The sequence below is a fragment of the Triticum aestivum genome, chromosome 7B, assembly GCF_018294505.1.
Source record: "Triticum aestivum cultivar Chinese Spring chromosome 7B, IWGSC CS RefSeq v2.1, whole genome shotgun sequence".
Taxonomy (NCBI): Eukaryota; Viridiplantae; Streptophyta; class Magnoliopsida; order Poales; family Poaceae; genus Triticum; species Triticum aestivum.
Window position 1 is genome coordinate 421,158,974 of NC_057813.1, and position 17,822 is coordinate 421,176,795.

Here is a 17,822-nt window from a genome sequence, read left to right on the forward strand (position 1 = left end):
ACGGTCTGCACCAGAGTGGTATGGTAATACTATTTTGGAATTCATGTTACTAGACCATGATGAACCTATGAACTATGAGGAAGCGATGATGAGCCCAGATTCCGCGAAATGGCTTGAGGCCATGAAATCTGAGATGGGATCCATGTATGAGAACAAAGTGTTGACTTTGGCGGACTTTCCTGATGATCGGCAAGCCATAGAAAATAAATGGATATTCAAGAGGAAGACGGACGCTGATAGTAGTGTTACTATCTACAAAGCTCGACTCGTCACAAAAGGTTTTCGACAAGTTCAAGGTGTTGACTACAATGCGATTTTCTCAACTATAGCGATGCTTAAATCCGTCTGAATCATGTTAGAAGTTGTCATATTTTATGAAATCTGGCAAATGGATGTCAAAACTGCATTCCTTAAATAGGATATTTCTTAAAGAAGAGTTGTATGTGATGCAACCAGAAGGTTTTGTCGATCCTAAAGGTACAAAAAAGGTGTGCAAGCTCCACCGATCCATCTATAGACTGGTGTAAGCATCTCAGAGTTGGAATATACGCTTTGATGAGTTGATCAAAGCATATAGTTTTATACAGACTTTTGGAGAAGCCTGTATTTACAAGAAAGTGAGTGGGAACTCTTTAGCATTTCTAATATTATATGTGGATGACATATTGTTGATTGGAAATGATATAGAATTTCTGGATAGCATAAAGGGATACTTGAATAAGAGTTTTTCAATGAAAGACCTCGATGAAGCTGCTTACATATTGGGCATCAAGATCTATAGAGATAGATCAAGACGCTTGTTAAGTTTTTTCAATGAGTACATACCTTGACAAGATTTTGAAAGAGTTCAAAATGGATCAGTCAAATAAGGAGTTCTTGCGTGTGTTACAAGGTGTAAAGTTGAGTAAGACTCGAAGCCTGACCAGGACAGAAAATAGAAAGAGAATGAAAGTCATTCCCTATGCCTCAATCATGGGTTCTATAAAGTATGTCATGCTATGTACCAGACTAGTTGTGTGCCTTGCTATGAGTTTGGCAAGGGGGTACGATAGTGATCCAGGAGTGGATCACTGTATAGCGGTCAAAGTTATCCTTAGTTACCTAAGAGGACTAAGGAAATGTTTCTCGGTTATGGAGGTGATAAAGAGTTCGTCGTAAAGAGTTACATCGATGCAAGCTTTTACACCGATCCGGATGACTCTAAGTCTCAATCTGGATACATATTGAAAGTGGGAGCAATTAGCTAGAGTAGCTCCATGCAGAGCATTGTGGACATAGAAAAATTTGCAAAATACATACGACTATGAATGTGTCAGACCCGTTGACTAAACTTCTCTCATGAGCAAAACATGATCACACCTTTGTACTCGTTGGGTGTTAATCAGATAGTGATGTGAACTAGATTATTGACTCTAGTAAACCCTTTGGTTGCTGGTCACATGGCGATGTGAACTATGGATGTTAATCACACACAGGTATGAACTATTGGTGTTAAATCACATGGCGATGTGAACTAGATTATTGACTCTAGTGCAAGTGGGAGACTGAAGGAAATATGCCCTAGAGGCAATAATAAAGTTGTTATTTATATTTCCTTATATCATGATAAATGTTTATTATTCATGCTAGAATTGTATTAACCGGAAACTTAGTACATGTGTGAATACATGGAGAAAACAAAGTGTCCCTAGTATGCCTCTACTTGACTAGCTCGTTAATCAAAGATGGTTATGTTTCCTAACCATATACATGTGTTGTCATTTGATGAACGGTATCACATCATTAGGAGAATGATGTGATGGACAAGACCCATCCGTTAGCTTAGCATTATGATCGTTACAGTTTCATTGCTACTGCTTTCTTCATGACTTATACATATTCCTCGGACTATGAGATTATGCAACTCCCGAATACCGGAGGAATGATAGCCCACAAGTGTAGGGGATCGCAACAGCTTTTGAGGGTAGAGTATTCAACCCAAATTTATTGATTCGACACAAGGGGAGCCAAAGAATATTCTTAAGTATTAGCAGTTGAGTTGTCAATTCAACCACACCTGGATAACTTAGTATCTGCAACAAAGTATTTAGTAGCAAAGTAGTATGATAGTAATGGTAACAGTGGCAAAAGTAAAGATAATGGTTTTGTAGTAATTGTAACAGTAGCAACGGAAAAGTAAATAAGCGAAGCACAATATGTGAAAAGCTCATAGGCATTGGATCAGTGACGGATAATTATGTCGGATGTGATTCCTCATGTAATAGCTATAACATAGAGTGACATGGAACTAGCTCCAGTTCATCAATGTAATGTAGGCATGTATTCCGAATATAGTCATACATGCTTATGGAAAAGAACTTGCATGACATCTTTTGTCCTACCCTCCCGTGGCAGCGGGGTCCTAGTGGAAACTAAGGGATATTAAGGCCTCCTTTTAATAGAGAACCGGAACAAAGCATTAGCACATAGTAAATACATGAACTCCTCAAACTATGGTCATCACCGAGAAGTATCCCGATTATTGTCACTTCGGGGTTGTCGGATCATAACACATAATAGGTGACTATAGACTTGCAAGATAGGATCAAGAACACACATATATTCATGAAAACATAATAGGTTCAGATCTGAGATCATGGCACTCGGGCCCTAGTGACAAGCATTGAGCATAGCAAAGTCATAGCAACATCAATCTTAGAACATAGTGGATACTAGGGATCAAACCCTAACAAAATTAACTTGATTACATGGTAAATCTCATCCAACCCATCACCGTCCAGCAAGCCTACGATGGAATTACTCACGCACGGCGGTGAGCATCATGAAATTGGTGATGGAGGATGGTTGATGATGACGACAGCGACGAGTCCCCCTCTCTGGAGCCCCGAACGGACTCCAGATCAGCCCTCCCAAGAGAGATTAGGGCTTGGCGGCGGCTCCGTATTGTAAAACGCGATGAGACTTTCTCTCTGATTTTTCCTCCGCCAAATGGAATATATGGAGTTGGAGTTGAGGTCGGTGGAGCATTAGGGGGCCCATGAGACAGGGGGGCGCACCCAGGGGAAGGGCGCGCCCCCCACCCTCGTGGACAGGGTGTGGGCCCCCTGGCCTTGATTCTTTCGCCAGTATTTTTTATATTTTCCAAAACTTATCTCCGTGGATTTTTAGGTCATTCCGATAACTTTTGTTTTCTGCACAATAAACAACATCATGGCAGTTCTGCTGAAAACAACGTCAGTCCGAGTTAGTTTCATTCAAATCATGCAAGTTAGAGTCCAAAACAAGGGCAAAAGTGTTTGGAAAAGTAGATACGTTGGAGATGTATCAACTCCCCCAAGCTTAAACCTTTGCTTGTCCTCAAGCAATTCAGTTGATAAACTGAAAGTGATAAAGAAAAAACTTTTACAAACTTTGTTTGCTCTTGTTGTTGTAAATATGTAAAGCCAGCATTCAAGTTTTCAGCAAAGATTATGAACTAACCATACTCACAATAACACTTAGGTCTCACATTTACTCATATCAATGGCATAATCAGCTAGCGAGCAATAATAATAAAACTCGGATGACAACACTTTCTCAAAACAATCATAATATGACATAATAATATGGTATCTCGCTAGCCCTTTCTGAGACCGCAAAACATAAATGCAGAGCACCTTTAAAGATCAAGGACTGACTAAACATTGTAATTCATGGTAAAAGAGATCCAGTCAAGTCATACCCAATATAAACCAATAGTAATGAATGCAAATGACAGTGTGCTCTCCAGTGGGTGCTTTTTAATAAGAGGGTGATGACTCAACATAAAAGTAAATAGATAGGCCCTTCGCAGAGGGAAGCAGGGATTTGTAGAGGTGCCAGAGCTCGATTTTAAAAATAGAGATGAATAACATTTTGAGCGGCATACTTTCACTGTCAACGCAACAACTATGAGATGGCAATATCTTCCATACTACATGCATTATAGGCAGTTCCCAAACAGAATGGTAAAAGTTTATACTCCCCCACCACCAACAAGCATCAATCCATGGCTTGCTCGAAACAACGAGTGCCTCCAACTATTAACAGCCCTGGGGGAGTTTTGTTTAATTAATTTGAATTGCTTTGATCATGAGACTGGGCATCCCGGATACCAGCCCTTTCTCGTGAATGAGGAGCAGAGTCCACTCCTCTTGAGAATAACCCACCTAGCACGGAAGATACAAACAGCCCTAGTTGAAACATGAGCTGCTCGAGCATACAAAACAGAATTTCATTTGAAGGTTTGGAGTTTGGCACATACAAATGTACTTGGAACGGCAGGTAGATACCGCATATAGGAAGGTATGGTGGACTCATATGGAACAACTTTGGGGTTTATGGAGTTTGGATGCACAAGCAGTATTCCCGCTTAGTACAGGTGAAGGCTAGCAAAAGACTGGGAAGCGACCAACTGAGAGAGCGACAACAGCCATGAACATGCATTAAAATTAATTTACACCGAGTACAAGCATGAGTAGGATATAATCTACCATGAACATAAATATCTTGAAGGCTATGTTGATTTGTTTCAACTACATGCGTGAACATGTGCCAAGTCGAGTCACTCAATTCATTCAAAGGAGGATACCATCCCATCATACCACATCACAATCATTTTAATAGCATGTTGGCACGCAAGGTAAACCATTATAACTCAGAGCTAATTAAGCATGGCACAAGTAACTATAATCTCTTAATGTCATTGCAAATATGTTTTCTTCATAATAAGTTGAATCAGGAACGATGAACTCATCATATTTACAAAAACAAAAGAGGTCGAGTTCATACCAGCTTTTCTCATCTCAATTAGTCCATCATATATCGTCATTATTGCCTTTCACTTGCACGATCGAACGATGTGTATAATAATAATAGTGCGCGTGCATTGGACTAAGATGGAATCTGCAAGCATTCAACTCAAGAGAGAAGATAAAGTAATACGGGCTCTAAGTTAAATCAACAATCATGCATATGAGAGCCACTAAACATTTTCAATATGGTCTTCTACTCTCGACCCCCAAAGGAAAGAAAAGAAAAGAAAACTATTTACATGGGAAAGCTCCCAACAAGAAGAAGAACGAGAAATCTTTTTGGGTTTTCATTTTAATTCTACTACAAGCATGGAAATTAAACTAACTAATTTTTTTGGTTTTTCTTAAGGTTTATCAAACACACAAGAAGAAAGCGAGAAAAAGACAATCAAACTAGCATGGGTAATACAATGAAAGAGTATGAGCACCGATAGCTAGAATAGTGTGTGAACATGAATGTAAAGTCGGTGAGAAATACATACTCCCCCAAGCTTAGGCTTTTGGCCTAAGTTGGTCTACTACCAAGGACCGCGGCTACTCTCCCCGGTGTACTGAGGGGTGTAATCAGGGTACCACTGGCTGGCCATCTCCTCCGGAACCCACTGGTAAGATGATGCACGATAAGGGTCCAGTGGAGGTTCCGGCTCCGGCTCTAGAGCGGATGCTTGGCCTCGATGAGCATATACCGCCTCCGGCGTGACAAGATAATTAACTACAGTCAAATCAAACAACCGAGGCGCGGGCAGAATAATATTCTCATTATGTTTCTTATTAAATCTCAAGTTATACAGGAGCATCTTATCATCATTGTGAACAATAAACTCATGTGCTACCATGCTCCTGTAATCTAAAAGGTAATGAGGCAATATTGTCTCCTCTTTCTCATGGTGCCTAATAGGTATTTCAAAATGTTTAGCAAGACGTGCGGCATAGATACCTCCAAAGATGGGGCCTTTTGTACGATTCAGGCTTAGCCATTTAGCAATAACGGCACCCATACTAAAACTGTTATCACCAAACAAGGCATGGAACAGAATAATAATATTAGGGACACTGAAGTATCCACTGTTTCCATGACCAATTAAGCATCGACTAGCAAATATGGCAAAGTAGTGTAAAACAGGAAAGTGGATGCTAGAGATTCTCGCATCGGAACCCTTCTTTGGATCCCCTACAGTAATGGTGTTAACAAAGCCATCCACATCTTTACGATGTGGTTCATCTAATTTACCCTCAAAGGGTATTCTACATACCGCGCAAAAATTATGTAAAGACATTTCCTTGAATTCATCATATAAATGGGTGATTTCTTAGGATAGTAATAAAAGTTTTGCACAGAAGTATTGGTGAGTAAGAGATACTGATCGATCCGGTCGTGGAGGAAGTCGGTGAGTCCAGCACTTTCAATCAAGGAATATAAGTCTTCATAAATATCGGCTTCTCTCAAGAAATTATTGCATGGCCATTCACACGGCCGTACTTCCGCTACGCGAGGAAGATTATATTTGGCCTTTTCCTTCTCTTTAGCTTGTTTGTCCTCGGAGCCTTGGCTAGAAGAGCCCCTCGAAAATCTCCTTATCATTTTCTGAAAATTTCTGAAATTTTAGTAACTTCAAAATAAAAGTGAATAAAACTAAACAAGATTGGTAGCAACTACTCCTACAAGTGCCTAATGCCTATATCATGCATTAGAATTACTTGGGACCTCATAAATTTAACATGCAAGCTCAAGAACAGGGTCACCTATGCAGCAAAAATTTGCAATGAATAAAGCAATAGAACAAAAACTAATTGGACCAATGGAGAAGTCACATACCAAGCAACAATCTCCCAAAGCAGTTTTGTGAATGGAGCTTTGAGCAAGGAGATCGAAAATCGCAGCAAAATGAGCTAGAACTCGTGCTTAAGCTGGATGGGGACTTTTTTTGGGAAGAAGATGGAGTGTGTGGGTGCTGGAATAAGTGGAGGGGGGACACCATGGGCCCACGAGACAAGGGGGCGCCCAGGGGGTGGGCGCGCCCTCCACCCTCGTGGCCTAGTGCTTGCCCCTCCTGCAGTGTTTTCAGTGCCTAAAATCCTCAAATATTCCATAAAAAATCATACTAAATTTGCAGGGCATTTGGAGCACTTTTATTTTCGGGATATTTTTTTATTGCACGGATAATTCAGAAAACAGACAGATAAAACTATTTTTGCTTTACTTATTTTAAATAACAGAAAGTAAAAAGAGGGTACAGAAGGTTGTGCCTTCTAGTTTCATCCATCTCATGATCATCAAAATGAACCCACTAACAAGGTTGATCAAGTCTTGTTAACAAACTCATTCTGAATAACACGGAACCGGAGAAATTTCGAATAACACTAGGTTACCTCAACGGGGATATGCACATCCCTAACAATAAGAATATCATACTTTTTCTTGACAACAGGAAGAGAAAATTCAAAACCTCCAATAATGATAGTTGGACTTTTTCCAATAGAATTGATGCTATGGACTTGAGGCTGTTTCCTCGGAAAGTGTACTGTATGCTCATTACCATTAACATGAAAAGTGACATTGCATTTGTTGCAATCAATAACAGCCCTTGCAGTATTCAAAAAAGGTCTACCAAGGATAATCGACATACTATCGTCCTCGGGAATATCAAGAATAACAAAGTTCGTTAAGATAGTGACATTTGCAACCACAACAGGCACATCCTCACAAATACCGACAAGTATAGCAGTTGATTTATCAGCCATTTGCAAGGATATTTCAGTAGGTGTCAACTTATTCAATTCAAGTCTACGATATAAAGAGAGAGGCATAACACTAACACCGGCTCCAAGATCACATAAAGCAGTTTTAACATAGTTTCTTTTGATGGAGCATGGTATGGTTGGTACCCCGGGATCTCCAAGTTTCTTTGGTATTCCACCCTTAAAAGTATAATTAGCAAGCATGGTGAAAATTTCAGCTTCTGATATCTTTCTTTTATTTGTAATGATATCCTTCATATACTTAGCATAAGGATTTAATTTAAGCATATCAGTAAGTGCATACATAAGAAGATAGGTCTAATCATTTCAGCAAAGCGCTCAAAATCCTCATCATCCTTTGTCTTGGATGGTTTAGGAGGAAAGGGCATGGGTTTCTGAACCCATGGTTCTCTTTCCCTACCGTGCTTCCTAGCAATAAAATCTCTCTTATTATAATGTAGATTCTTTGATTGTGGGTTATCAAGATCAACAGCAGGTTCAATCTCTACTTCATTATTTTTGCTAGGTTGAGCATCAACATGAACATTATCATTAACATTATCACTAGGTTCATGTTCATCACCTGATTGTGTTTCAGCATCAGAAATAGAAATATCATTGGGATTCTCAGGGGTGTCTACAACAGGTTCACTAGAAGCATGCAAAGTCCTATCGTTTTTCCTTTTCTTCTTTTTAGAAGAACTAGGTGCCTCTAAATTATTTCTCTAAGAATCCTGCTCGATTCTCTTAGGGTGGCCTTCAGGATAAAAAGGTTCCTGAGTCATTCTACCAGTTCTAGTAGCCACTCTAACAGCAAAGTCATGTTTATTATTTAACTCATCGAGCAAATCACTTTGAGCTTTAAGTACTTGCTCACCTTGAGTGGTAACCATAGAAGCATATTTGCTAATGAGTTTAAGTTCATCTTTAACTCAAGCGTCCTATTTCGAAAGCATTATTCTTTAATTCTCCACCAACATAAGCATTAAAACTTTCTTGTCTAGCCATAAAGTCATCAAATTCATCTAAGCATGGGCTATGAAATTTAGTAGACGGGATTTCAACTTTATCATATCTATAGAGAGAATTTACCTTTACTACCTGTGTCGGGTTATCAAGACAATGTGTTTCTTCAACAGGCGGTATATTAAGACCATGTATTTCTTCAGTAGGTGGTAAATTCTTAACATCTTTAGCTTTAATGCATTTTCTTTCATTGATTTCTTTGCCTCTTGCATATCTTCAGGACTGAGAAATAGAACACCCCTCTTCTTCGGAGTAGGTTTAGGAATAGACTCAGGGGTTGACTCAATTGGTTCAGGAATTGGCTCAGGGAGAGTCCAGTTATTTTCATTAGTCAACATATTATTCAATAGCAATTTAGCTTGGTCGACTGTTCTTTCCATGAAAACACAACCAGCACAACTATCCAAGTAGTCCTTGGAAACATCGGTTAGTCCATTATAAAAGATATCAAGTATTTCATTTTTCTTAAGAGGATGATCAGGCAAAGCATTAAGTAATTGGAGAAGCCTCCCCCAAGCTTGTGGGAGACTCTCTTCTTTGATTTGCACAAAATTATATATTTCCCGCAAGGCAGCTTGTTTCTTATGAGCAGGAAAATATTTAGCATAGAAGTAATAAATCATATCCTGGGGACTACGCACACAACCAGGATCAAGAGAATTAAACCACATCTTAGCATCACCCTTTAATGAGAATGGAAATATCTTAAGGATATAATAATAGTGAGACTTCTCATCATTAGTAAACAGGGTGGCTATATCATTCAACTTGGTAAGATGTGCCACAACAGTTTGAGATTCAGGGCCATAAAAAGGATCAGATTCAACCAAAGTAATTATTTCAGGATCAACAGAGAATTCATAATCCTTATCAGTAACACAGATGGTGAAGTAGCAAAAGCGGGGTCAGGTTTCATTCTAGCATTAAGGGATTGCTGCTTCCATTTAGCTACTAACTTCTTAAGATCATATCTATCTTTGCAAGCAAAAATAGCTCTAGCAGCTTCCTCATTCATAACATAACCCTCAGGAACAACAGGTAATTCATAATCAGGGGGAGAACTTTCATCATCACTATCATCAATAATAGCATCTTCAATCATTTCATTCTCTCTAACCCTAGCAAGTTGTTCATCAAGAAATTCACCTAATGGCAAAGTAGTATCACGCACAGAAGTAGTTGCATCATAAGTATCATGCATAGCAGAAGTGGCATCATCAACAACATGCGACATATCAGAATTCAAAGCGGTAGCAGGTTTAGGTGTCGCAAGCTTACTAATAACAGAAGGAGAATCTAGTACAGAGCTAGATGGCAGTTCATTACCTTCCCTCGTGGTTGAGGGCAAAATCTTAGTTCTTTCGTCTTTCAAGTTCCTCATAGTGACCAGCAGATATAAATCCCAAGTGACTCAAAGAATAGAGCTATGCTCCCCGGCAACGGCGCCATAAATTAGTCTTGATAACCCACAAGTGTAGGGGATCGCAACAACTTTTGAGGGTAGACTATTCAGCCCAAATTTATTGATTCGGCACAAGGGGAGCCAAAGAATATTCTTAAGTATTAGCAGTTGAGTTGTCAATTCAACCACACCTGGATAACTTAGTATCTGCAGCAATGTATTTAGTAGCAAAGTAGTATGATATTAATGGTAACAGTGGCAAAAGTAAAGATAATGGTTTTGTAGTAATTGTAACAGTAGCAACGGAAAAGTAAATAAGTGAAGCACAATATGTGAAAAGCTCGTAGGCATTGGATCAGTGACGGATAATTATGTCAGATGCGATTCCTCATGTAATATCTATAACATAGGGTGGCACAGAACTAGCTCCAGTTCATCAATGTAATGTAGGCATGTATTCCGAATATAGTCATACGTGCTTATGGAAAAGAACTTGCATGACATCTTTTGTCCTACCCTCTCGTGGCAGCGGGGTCCTAGTGGAAACTAAGGGATATTAAGGCCTCCTTTTAATAGAGAACCGGGACAAAGCGTTAGCACATAGTGAATACATGAACTCCTCAAATTATGGTCATGTAACGCCCTCGATGCGGCTATATCTCCCACGTGTCGAAGCACGACTTAGAGGCATAACCGCATTGAAAGCAATGTCGCAAGTGAGGTAATCTTCACACAACCCATGTAATACATAAGGGAAAGAGATACATAGTTGGCTTACAGTCGCCACTTCACACAATACATAAATAACATCCATCATCCAGGTTACACTCAAGGTCCGACTACGGAACCAAAATAAAAGAAGACTACCCCAAAAGCTACACAGATCCCCGATCGTCCCAACTGGGCTCCACTACTGATCGTCTGGAAATGAAACATAGTAACGACCAAGGGCCTCATCAAACTCCCACTTCACCTCAGTTGCGCCATCTGCGCTGGTATCCTCGGCACCTGCATCTGTTTTGGTAGAATCTGTGAGCCACGGGGACTCAGCAATCTCACACCCGCGAGATCAAGACTATTTAAGCTTATAGGTAGGACAGAGTGGTGAGGTGGAGCTGCAGCAAGCGACTAGCATATAGGGTGGCTGCATTCGCAAAAGAGAGCGAGAAGAGAAGCAAGGCACGGTCGTGAAGCTAGTAGTGATCAAGAAGTGATCCTAGAGCAACCTACGCCAAACATAACTCCAACACCGTGTTCACTTCTCGGACTCCGCCGAGAAGAGACCATCACGGTTACACATGCGTTGATGTATTTTAATTAAGGTCAACTTCAGGTTTTCTACAACCGGACATTAACAAAATCTCATCTGCCTCATAACCGCGGGCACGGCTTTCGAAAGATAATACCCTGCAGGGGTGTCCCAACTTAGCCCATCATAAGCTCTCACGGTCAACGAAGGATAAACCTTCTCCCGGGAAGACCCGATCAGTCTCGGAATCCCGGTTCGCATGACATTTCGACAATGGTAAAACAAGACCAGCAAGACCACCCGACTGTGCCGACAAATCCCGATAGGAGCTGCACATATCTCGTTCTCAGGGCACACCGGATAAGCAAAGCGTACAGGTACCAACGTAACCCAAGTTGCCAAGGGACGGTCCCGCACGGTGCTCTAGTTTGGACCAACACTCGGAGGAGCACTGGCCCCCGGGGGGGTAAATAAAGATGACCCTCGGGCTCGCGAAAACCCAAGGGAAAAAGGCTTAGGTGGCAAATGGTAAAACCAAGGTTGGGCCTTGCTGGAGGAGTTTTATTCAAAGCAAACTGTCAAGGGGGTCCCATAAATCACCCAACCGCGTAAGGAACGCAAAATCAAGGAACATAACACCGGTATGACGGAAACTAGGGCGGCAAGAGTGGAACAAGACACCAGGCATAAGGCCGAGCCTTCCACCCTTTACCAAGTATATAAGGTGCATTAATTAAACAGGAGATATTGTGATATCCCGAAGTATCCATGTTCCAACAAGGAACAAACTTCATCTTCACCTGCAACTAGCAACGCTATAAGAGGGGCTGAGCAAAAGCGGTGACATAGCCAAACAATGGTTTGCTAGGAAAGGATGGTTAGAGGTTTGACATGGCAATATGGGTGGCATGATATAGCAAGTGGTAGGTAACGTAGCATAGGCATAGAAAAAGAGCGAGCATCTAGCAAGCAAAGATAGAAGTGATTTCGAGGGTATGGTCATCTTGCCTGCAAGGTTCTCAGAGTTGTCGAAGGCTTGATCCTCGAAAGCGTTCTCAACAGGTTCCTCGTTCACGTACTCGTCTCCCGGCTCTACCCAAAGCAAGAACACAAGCAACGGAACACAATAAATCACGGTGCAATGCACAAGCAACATGATGCAAAACAAGTCATGAAATGTGAGATGTGATATGCAATGCATATGCGTGCTCCGGAAGGTAAAGGATGAACAAGGCATCAACTTGGCAAGCCAAGTATGCCGCTGGGAAGATGAGATGATTTCAGTTGGAATCGATATAGAGATCACCGGAAACGGATGCACGATTTGCAAATGGCAAGCAAAACAATAATGGCACAAATCTGCGATTAACAGCATGATGCTACTTAGCATGCAACAAGAAACTATGCTACAGCACCCCAATATAAAAACAAAGCATATGACAGTGATCTACAGGAGATGCTTAACAAAAGAGGAACACTGAGCTACGGCTAAATCACATCATAACAGGCTCAAACAAGCATGGTGAAAATGCAAAAAATATCAGGTTCACAGACTTGGTGAAAACACTAATATGCCAGAAATTAACATCAGGAAGGCATGTTTAGAGCAAGCAAACAACAAGCTACAGGAACTTATAATAGCAAAACAAGACATGGCAGGAATCTACTCAAAGCATAGATCAAAAGTCCCTTACTGACCATAAGCCAAAAAGGACCATAAGAAATGGTGGCACCCATGTAAACATAGCAAGTTTCATTACAGATCTCAGACTTAGCAGAAAAACTGGACATGGCAAAAACAGATAACAAGTAGGCATGTTCGTGAGCTCGATGCACTCACTACAAAGCATTTCATGATAAACTAAGCATACATCCATCAAGAAGACATGGCATAGAAGCTATACATGGCAAGAACAACATCATAGCATACAAGGATCAACTACAACAACCTTGTAAAAATTGAATATCATGTAAACAATCTGCCAGGAAACATTTTGTAGCAAAAGTAGAGCACGAAAATGACATGCTAGACTACTCCATAATTTCCAACCAAGGCATGGATGGATAGAGCACATCCATATGTTCAAAACACCCTTACTGATCATGCTCAAAATGGGCATAGATCTCTCTGTAACAACATGAACACATGGCATAAAAATAACAGCAGGGCATGACTTGGTGAAAATACCAAGTCCCTGAAATCAGCAACATTATCATCCCTAGTTTGCAAGCTTGTGCTAGTCACCACAGAGATCACAAAAATACATGGCATACACCACTGTAAAGATGGCATGGCATAGTACAAAACACATGTAGAGCTCATGTCCATAAGATGCACACAATAAATGTAGCAAAAATGACAAGACAACATCATGAAGTAAAATGACATGTTTATGAACTTGCTCAAATGCAGAAACTAATGCCACCACTGGGTTGGTGGGATTTTTCTACCCCAAAAACATATATAATACATTAGGGTTGCTGTAGAAAAATCATCACAATGCACTAAGTTAAAACCTGCCCTATATGGTAAATTACAGAAATGGCATATTCCAAAATTGGAAACGTCCAGAATTGGACTTGCCCGAAAAGGACAGATTCAATATGCCAGAAAAGGAATTTTCGCTGGGATCCAAAATAAAACAAATAATAAAATAAATAAATAAAAACACACAGGGGCTAAATAGGATGACAGGTGGGGCTAACCTGTCATACTCACAGAAATGAAAGAAAAAAGGAGGGGATGAAATATGCAGCCGCGGGGGATCGAACCCGGGTCTCCCCGGTGTGGCTCTGCTACGGCAACCACTGGGCTAGGCAGGCGGTTCTGATAGGAAAAAGGGCTTCGGCTCCTTTTAGATAGGCACCAGGTCGAGCAACTCTGTTTCAAACAGAGAAGACGACGGCGCCGGCGAGGGAAACAGCGGCAATCCAGCGGGCACAAGGACTCTGGCGGCCATGTGGAAAAGGGAATGGATGCGTGCATCTATGAGGGGATGCAGGGGCGCTCGAGCTCGAGCAGTTGCACGACTCGGGGCCATGGCGTCCACGGCGAGCGGCAGCAGCAGCTACGGCGTCACAGGGAAAAGCCGGGTGCGCGCGGGAGCGCGAACGAGCGACGCGAGCGAGCTGCGGGAGCACGACAAGGGGGAACCAGCGCGGGGCACGCAAACATGGTACGGCGGCACAACACTACACAAACGAATACAGAAAACGTCGAAGCACTACGAGCGCGAGAAAGACATGGATCGGAAAGCAATCTACGGGCGCCTACATGCCATGGGAAGGATGGGAGAGGGAGGTGCATTACCCAGCTCACCCAAGGACGCGAAGTGGTCGACGGAGACGAGCTGGCGGCGACGAATCGGAGCTCTGAACCTTGGCGCGTCTCTGACCGAGAGGAAGGAGGAAGCAGGGGACATCGAGGAACTCGTTGTCCGGGGCATCGTAGTCGACGTCGTGGAAGGAGACGACGCCGAGGAAGAAAAAGGACACGATCGGCAGGATTGGGAGTGGCCGGAGAGCACGCCGGCGACGAGGCGCGCTCTCAGGTGCGCTCAGGACGGAGCGGATGCGGTGAATCTGGTGGTCTACTCACCTGGCGGCGGCGATGGGAGGAAGAGGGAAACCCTAGGGGGCATGTGGACACAGAGAGGGGATAAAAGGGAGGCTAGGGCGACTGGTGGAGCACGGCGTCGACGCGGCCGTGGCCATGTGCGCGCGCGGCGTGAGCTAGACGAAAAGGTGAGAGGCGGGTGTGCTGTAGCCAGTGGCTGGCTAGTGGGGTCGCGAGTGCCACGTGGGCGTACGGGCTGCGGGGTAGCGAGGCGACCGGGTGAGAAACGACGAGGGCGCGAGCGGGCTGGCTGGCGCGCTGGCTGGGCTGGCTGGCTGCGCTGGCTGGGCTGACGGGCTGCGTTGGCTGAGCTGCGGGAGGCCCAGGGGGGCTGCTGTGCTGGCTGCAGGCTGCTGCTTCATTTCTATTTTTTTTAAACATAATTAGAAACAGAAAAGCTCAGGGAAAAAGAAGAGGAGTTAGAGGATAAAGAAAATATTCTCCAACTCCTAGAATTCTCCATTATTTTAATAAATTGCATTGGGCATTTTTAGAGGTAGAAAAGTAAGACAAGTTTGAATATAATTCAAACTTGTGTCATTTTTGAACCTGACCAAAACAACTTCAGATAAGGAGACATTTGGTAGAGAGGTTTATGATATGGAGCAAGATTTGCAGGGAGAAGATGAACATTAATTGAGAAAGGAAAAGATAGCACTTGATAAAAGAAGGAATTAGAGGGAAGGAGGAGGTGGTGATGCAAGATTTAAGTATGGAACATGCAACAACATAATATGTAAGAGATCACAGCAAGCACATGATGAGGATGGAATGCAAAATGACAAGAGGCACAAATGCAATATGGTAAGGTGAGCATGACAATGAAAAGAGAAAACCACATAACCAAACAAGATGAGGCCAAACATGATAAAACCCACAAGAATTGGATGAAGGTCAAGTTGATATATTGCCAAAATGGGACATGTTACATCTGGGGTGTTACAGGTCATCACCGAGAAGTATCCCGATTATTGTCACTTCGGGGTTGTCGTATCATAACACATAATAGGTGACTATAGACTTGCAAGATAGGATCATGAACACACATATATTCATGAAACATAATAGATTCAGATCTGAAATCATGGCACTCGGGCCCTAGTGACAAGCATTAAGCATAGCAAAGTCATAGCAACATCAATCTCAGAACATAGTGGATACCAGGATCAAACCCTAACAAAACTAACTTGATTACATGGTAAATCTCATCCAACCCATCACCGTCCAGCAAGCCTACGATGGAATTACTCATGCACGGCGGTGAGCATCATGAAATTGGTGATGGAAGATGGTTGATGATGGCGACGGCGACGAATCCCCCTCTCCGGAGCCCCGAACGGACTCCAGATCAGCCCTCCCGAGAGAGATTAGGGCTTGGCGGCGGCTCCGTATCGTAAAACATGATGAAACTTTCTCTCTGATTTTTTTCTTCGTGAAACGGAATATATGGAGTTGGAGTTGAGGTCGGTGGAGCATCAGGGGGCCCACGAGACAGGGGGCGCGCCCAGGGGGAGGGCACACCCCCCACCTTCGTGGACAGGGTGTGGCCCCCATGGCCTTGATTCTTTCGCCAGTATTTTTTATATTTTCCAAAAATTATCTCCGTGGATTTTCAGGTCATTCCGAGAACTTTTGTTTTCTGCACAATAAACAACATCATGGCAGTTTTGCTGAAAACAACGTCAGTCCGGGTTAGTTTCATTCAAATCATGCAAGTTAGAGTCCAAAACAAGGGCAAAAGTGTTTGGAAAAGTAGATACGTTGGAGACTATCAAGGAACACCTTGTGTGTTATCAAACGTCACAACGTAACTGGGTGATTATAAAGATGCTCTACAGGTGTCTCCGAAGGTGTTTGTTGGGTTGGCATAGATCGAGAATAGGATTTGTCACTCCATGTATCGGAGAGGTATCTCTAGGCCCTCTCGGTAATGCTCATCACCATAAGCCTTGCAAGCAATGTGACTAATGAGTTAGTTGTGGGATGAAGCATTACAGAACGAGTAAAGAGAGTTGCCGGTAACGAGAATGAACTAGGTATGATGATACCGACGATCGAATCTCGCTCAAGTAACATACCGATGACAAAGGGAACAACGTATGTTGTTATGCGGTTTGACCGATAAAGATCTTCGTAGAATATGTAGGAGCCAATATGAGCATCTAGGTTCCGCTATTGGTTATTGATCGGAGATGTGTCTCGATCATGTCTACATAGTTCTCGAACCCGTAGGATCTGCACGCTTAACGTTCGATGATGATTTGTATTATGAGTTATGTGTTTTTGATGACCGAAGTTTGTTCGGAGACCCGGATGAGATCACGAACATGACGAGGAGTCTCGAAATGGTCGATACATAAAGATTGATATATTGGAAGGCTATGTTCGGACACTGGAAAGGTTTCAGAATGGTTCAGGTATTTTTCGGCGTACCGGGAGGTTACCGGACCCCCCCGGAGGATTAATGGGCCTTCATGGGCCTTAGTGGAAGAGAGGAGGCAGCGGCCGGGTGGAGGCGCGCGCCCTCCTAAGTCCAAACTGAATTGGACTAGGGGAGGGGGCGTGGCCCCCTTCCCTCTTTCTCTTCCACCTCTTTCCCTATCTCCCTTCTTCGAATAGGAAGGGAACTCCAACTAGGATTGGGAACCCTAGTTGGACTCCCCCTATAGGCGGGCCCCTCCTTGGCCGGCCTCCTCCTCCTCCCTCCTTTATATACGGGGGTAGGGGGCACCCCAAAGCACAACAGTTGTTCTCTTAGCCGTGTGCGGTGCCCCCCCTCCACAGTTTCACACCTTGGTCATATCGTCATAGTGCTTAGGCTAAGCCCTGTGTCGGTAACATCATCGCCACGCTGTCGTGCTGACAGAACTCTCCCTCCTCCTCATCTGGATCAAGAGCTCGAGGGACGTCATCGTGCTGAACGTGTGCTGAACACGAAGGTGCCGTATGTTTGGTACT